The sequence below is a fragment of the Chiloscyllium punctatum genome, chromosome 28 (assembly GCF_047496795.1).
Source record: "Chiloscyllium punctatum isolate Juve2018m chromosome 28, sChiPun1.3, whole genome shotgun sequence".
Lineage (NCBI taxonomy): Eukaryota > Metazoa > Chordata > Chondrichthyes > Orectolobiformes > Hemiscylliidae > Chiloscyllium > Chiloscyllium punctatum.
In genome coordinates this window covers 12,464,902-12,471,054 of record NC_092766.1, presented here as the reverse complement: position 1 = coordinate 12,471,054, position 6,153 = coordinate 12,464,902, and the positions used below count along the sequence as shown (strand labels likewise).

General features: G+C 44.6%; 1 pseudogene; it reads left to right on the top strand.

Moving 5' to 3' along the window:
- Nucleotides 1–748: 748 nt before the first annotated feature.
- Nucleotides 749–3,619, top strand: LOC140453821 (immunoglobulin lambda-1 light chain-like; annotated as a pseudogene).
- Nucleotides 3,620–6,153: the final 2,534 nt, after the last annotated feature.

The window sequence follows — 6,153 nt, the reverse complement described above, 5'->3', positions numbered from 1 at the left end:
CATTTTGGAAAGCTAAATAAAGGTAGGAGTTTCATGGTGAATTGTAGGGACTTAAGGAGTCTGTGGAACACAAGGATCTTGGAGTTCAGGTTCACAGTTCTCTGAAAATGGAGTCGCAGGTAGACCGGGCAGTTAAGAATGCTTTTGGCACACGAGCCTTCATCAGTAAGGGCATTGAGGATAGAAGTTGGAAAGTTATGTCGCAATTATACAGAACATTAGTGAGACAACACTTGGAGTATTGTGTTCAGTTTTAGTCACCTTGTTATAAGAAACTGGAAAGAGTGAAGAAGAAATTTACTAGAACGTTCTGGAATCCATGGTCTCAGTTATAGGGAGAGGTTGGACAAGGTAGGACTTCTCTCTTTCGAGTGTAAGAGACTGAGGGGAAAGCTTATATAGGTGCATAAGTTTATGAGAGGCACGGAGAGGGTGAATGCACTCAGTCTTTTTTCAGGGTTGTGGAATCGAGGACTAGAGGACATCAGTTTAAGGTTAGAAGGAAAGAATAAACGCAAACTGAGAGGCAACTGCAAAGCTTCAGAAGATGGACAAGGCTGTGAGAAGCCAGAAATAGGTCGGGTAAAACCCAAAGGGTCGATTTGCCTGGTCTCTGCCTTTTCATTTGCATTCCGGTGAATAAATAAAGCTGGCAAACCCTCCCAGTTTACCGACACTGGTTGCAGAGCGGCTCCCACAAACACGAAGACTGAAAGCTACACCCAGTGCTGGTTGACTGTTTCCACACATTCTCCAGTGGAAATGTTTCCCATACTGCGTCTGCTGTGTGTTCTGCTGCTCCACGTGACAGGTCAGAAATTGCTCTCGTCTAACATCTGTCCATTAAATATTTTTGTGTCAGCCCCGGTTCCTTTATTGTTCCCAAAGTCACTGGGTGTGTGCATGTGTGTGTTTCTTAATGATAGGTACCTTGGCTGATGCTGATCCTGTCCTCAAACAGAGTCTACTTTCCGACCCAGTCTCTGTTGGCCAGACCGCCCAGTTGAAGTGTGTGCTGCAGGATGGTAATGTGGACACCTACGATGTGCGTTGGTACTGACAGAGTCTCGGAGAAACCCCAGTGTTTGTTATCCAGCATAAGGTCAATGGTGACATTCACAGAGGCACCGGCTTCACTGACCGTTTTCAACCTTCACGAGACTCTCCGAACAACAGTTACATTCTAACCATCGGAAACGTGGTCTCTGGTGACTCTGCCGTCTATTACTGTGAAGTGTGGGGTTACATCTATGGAGGTGGAACTGCCCTGATCGTCCGGAGTAAGTGGTTCTGTTTTCTCTCTATTTACGTTTTTTTAAGATAAGTTGAATATATATCGCTTCAGAGTCGATACTGTTCTCTGTTTGTCGAAAACATCACGGTGTAATACACTTTGCAACATTTCTCACTCGTACTCACAAGGCAAAGTATTGCATCAATAATTTTCTCACGGATTCACACAGGGCAGAGAGTTGTTTATATTAATAATGCTGTCTCTTTCACATAAACATGTATCCAGAGCCACATAGCCACTCCCTGCAAAAACGAATCCTCCACACAGACAGACAGGTGCGCGCGCACACACACACACACACACACACACACACACCATCCGATAGAATATATCAATTATTTTCACACACAGGTCAGTCTCTCTATTTTACAGAAACACACAGGACAGAGTGTTAATTGTCTCAATCGTTCTCTCTATCCCTTTCCCTCTCCCTTTGTCACATGCACAGGTCAGAGATTAGAACATAGAACAAGGCAACACAAAACAGGCCTTTCGGCCCTCGATGTTGCAACGACCTGTGAACTCATCTAAGCCCATCACCATACATTATCCCATCATAATCCATATGCTTATCCAAGGACTGTTTAAATGTCCCCAATGTGGCTGAGTTAACTAAATTGGCAGGTAGGGTATTCCATGCCCTTACTACTCTCTGAGTGAAGAACCGGCCTCTAACATCGGTCTGAAATCTATCACCCCTCAATTTGCAGCTATCGGGGGATCATCATCCGAGGGAAAAGTCTATCACTGTCCAACCTATTTAATCCTCTGATCATCTTGTCTGTCTCTATTAAATCGCTTCTTAGCCTTCCTCTCTCCAAGAAGAACAGACCCAAGTCCCCCAACCTTTCCTCATAAGACTCTCACTTCAGACCAGGCAACATCCTGGCAAATCTCCTCTGCATCTTTTCCAATGCTTCCACATCCTTCCTGTAACGGAACAATCAGAACTGCACACAATATTCCAAGTGAGGCCGCACTAGCGTTTTGTACAGTTGTAGCATGACATCACAGCTCCAAAACTCAATCCCTCTACCGCTAAAGGCAAACACACCGTCTGCCTTCTTAACAGCACTATCAATCTGGGTGTCAACTCTTACGGATCTATGTCCATGGGCACCAAGATCCCTCTGCACATCCACACTACTAAGCATCTTTCCATTGACCCAGTTTTCTGCCTTCCTGCTTTTCTTCCCACTCCGTTTAGCTCGAGAAGTATCTCTCACATGCACAGCTCAGTATTAAGTTCATATTTCTCTCTCTCGCACACGCACAGTGGTTACCATCTTGTATGAACCAATTATTCGCTGTTACACACAGGTCAGATGGTTATGTTAATAACTCTATCGTTCACACACACATACACACACACACACACTTCACAGTGTTACACGTGCATTAATCAATCACTCACTTTTGATCCCTTACTGTCACACACACGCACATGCGTAGGTAGTTGTTATGTACTAACATTTCTCTCTTTCACTAACACATAAAAAAGTTAGAGTATTATAAATTAATTTTTTTCTGTCTCTGTCCGACACACACACATACAACATATCCGCACATTTAGATACACACGTCAAAGTGTTAGTTGCAAAGATATTAATGATGCTCTGTCGCTCGCACAATTCAAAGTTTTATACAAATAAATAATTCTCCCTTGCATACATGGTCAGCGTTTTTTTATTCATATATATAATCCTCTCTCTCGCTTCCTTCACACAGGTAGTGATGATCAGAAACCATCTGCCCTTCTGCTCCCTCCTTCGCCAGAAGAACTAGACACAGGATCAGCAACTCTGTCCTGTCTGGTGAATCGCTTTAAGCCAGGTTTTGTGCAGGTTCTCTGGAGCGTGGATGGAAAAGAGACAGACAGTGGGGTGACCACAAGCGCCGTGTCCCTGGACAGTGATCAGAGCTACAGTCTGAGCAGTTACCTGAAAGTCCCGGCCACTGACTGGAAGAAGGGCTCCAGATATTCCTGCAGTGTGAGGCACGGTTCACTGAACTCACCTCTCCTCAACACCATCAGCTTCAACGAATGTTAGCTCTAAGGTATACAATGTCATGGGTCAGTCACTTCGTGCAATGTGGCGTTTTGTTGTTTGTTTTTGTTTTGCAATGCAATTTCTCAGCAATATCAGCATTTGGTGAACAATCTGAATATCGAAGAATGTCAGAAATCAGTGAAATAATTGATCCATTTGATGAGTAGGGATTTCCTGCGACAATTGCCTCCAACATTTTGCGTGTAAACTTTCACTTTGGGTAGAACGGCGAGCAATCTCCCCTTCTAGACAATGACCATGTTGTGTTTGTGAAGTTTGCATGAAAGAAGATATGAATAAATATGAAATGGTGCCACGAAATGACTGTCTATCGTTATTGGACACTGAAAGGAGCACTGAGGGCCTTGGCTCTGGATAGTTTACACCTGCGACAATGCAACGCAATATTGCATCAAATGAGGCATGGGATCGCCCATCAATAACACTCACCCAACCACTCCCGGCAGCAATAAATCCTCCAATCTCCCCCACTTCCCGAAGAAGCGATGCTCCCCACTCCCCGTGGGAGTGAGTTCATCATTCTTTCACACTTCCCGTGGTAGCGAGTCCTCCATTCTCCCTTACTTCACATGGGCAAGTTTGTTGCATGCTCCCCCATTCTACACCCGGTCTCCTGGCACCATGGTCCCCATTCTACCCCACCTCCCATCGGAACGAGTGCCCCATCCTTCCCAACTCCCCAGTTTCAAAATCTCCCTTCCTGAGGATCCTTCTCTTTGATTCCTGAGTTTATTCCTGAGGATTGAGTGATGTTGAACAACTTCCCTTTTGTTTGCTACAGAAATGGAATATTCCACCCCATCGAACTCTCAGACTTTTAAAAGCATCAATCAAACCTCATGCCTTGAGGCTCTCTATTCTTCAAAGAGATGTGTCTCAGACTGCTCACTCTACTGATTGTCTCACCTCCCACTTCTGTCATCGATCTTTTAAATCAAACCCTTGTCTGGGTGCCTCTGTAATTCTGATGGAATTTGGTGCCCTGCTCTCTATCGTCTAAATGGCAAGAGTAGATGGCAGGTGCACTGTGTGAAACACACGCTGAGTCAGGGCCAGCACACTGAGAGTCAGAATCAGAAAACCCACAGAGAGGTCACTATCTCGGTCCCATTTCCCAGTCCAACACACAAACAATTACAGGCACCCAGAGACACACACGCACACATTCGCACAGGTGCCATTTCTCCAACGCCACTGACAATCATCTTCACACCGACAACAATTTATCAGCTACATCACCCCCACCTCCTAATCTCAGCTTCTGGATGATGGTCAATGAGCTTTTTCTGAGGTGGGGGCATGCATCTTTGTCCTGTCCTATCTCATCCAGAATGTGCTATCCGTAGTTTCTCGTGGAAAATTGTGGAGGATAAAGGCAGAGGCAGTCAGGGGAGATTGCTCCTGCCTGAGGGAGGGTCGCGAGCCAGATTTAAGAGGGGAGGCTACACAGAAATGAGAGTTATTTCGATGCAGTGATACGTTGTGATCTAGGATGTAGGAAGGTAGAAGCAGATTAAACAGGAAATGTCTAAATGTGGGTAGGACGCATGGTAGGAATTTGGTGGAGAGGGTTTCGAGCAATAGGGAGGTGTTAGTTGTGGGATAGCCAGATCGCTCCTTCAATGACAGTCCCAGCCAACAACAACAACCCTCTGCGTTTTCATGTTCAAATTCCTGGATTCCTTCGTGCACCATCAGTGTTCACGTGCAACTGGGGACTACGGTTAACGCTCCCCTCCACCACGTTGAACCCTCCACTGCTGCCCCATACCCGGGAGGCCTGTCAAATGTCAAGGATTAATTGCTGTTTGTTTGCAGACATGGGACTGAGAAAATCTCTCTGGCAATGGGATCTCTTATTAATATATATTTAAAAGGCTTTCTCCATCAAAATTTACACGCTTCATTCTTAGCACATGGCATCACACACACATGCCCTATATTTGTACACATACACAGACACACGCTCATTGTCTCTTACACACACTTACCTCCATTCCTCTCATGCACACACACTTAAAGTAATTTCTCTCTTATACACACACTTCCTCTTTTTTTAAACACACACTCTCACACACCCACACATCGATAAAAACTCCCTTTCTCACACACACATTCACGCACACCCACATTTTTGCTTTCTGTTACACACACTTTCTTTAACTGGTCCACTCACACACATTCACCCTCTTGCTCACGTCCACATACTTTCTCTCTCTTACATACATCCCCTTACATACATACATACATCTCCCTCCCGCATACACACACAGTTTCTCGTTTTTACACACTCTCACTCACACTTGTTCACAATTTTAATCTCATGCGCACTCTTTCTAACTCCGCCACTCTCTCTTACATATACTCTTAAGTTTCTCTGACACCATCTCTCTTTTACTCACGCATTTATTCACACATACTCACAGGTTCTCTCTCACACACATTCTCTATAACTCTCCCAAACACGCATATTCGCACACACACTCTCACTCACCAAGCACATTTTATCTTCCTGACACAGAGCCTCTCTAACACTGTCTCTCACAGACACACACTTTCTCTTTTTCATACACTGTCACTCACATTTTCTAACAATGACTAACTACCTCTCAATCTAACACATGTTCTCTCTATTTCTTTAGTACTCAATATCTCTCTCATACACACACACACTAACGTTCCCATTTTTACACACTCACTCTCACTCTCAGTCTTACATTCACATTTTTGATTTTTTTTACATGTTCTCTCTGACCTCCCCCTCTGTTTCTTATACATACTCTGCCT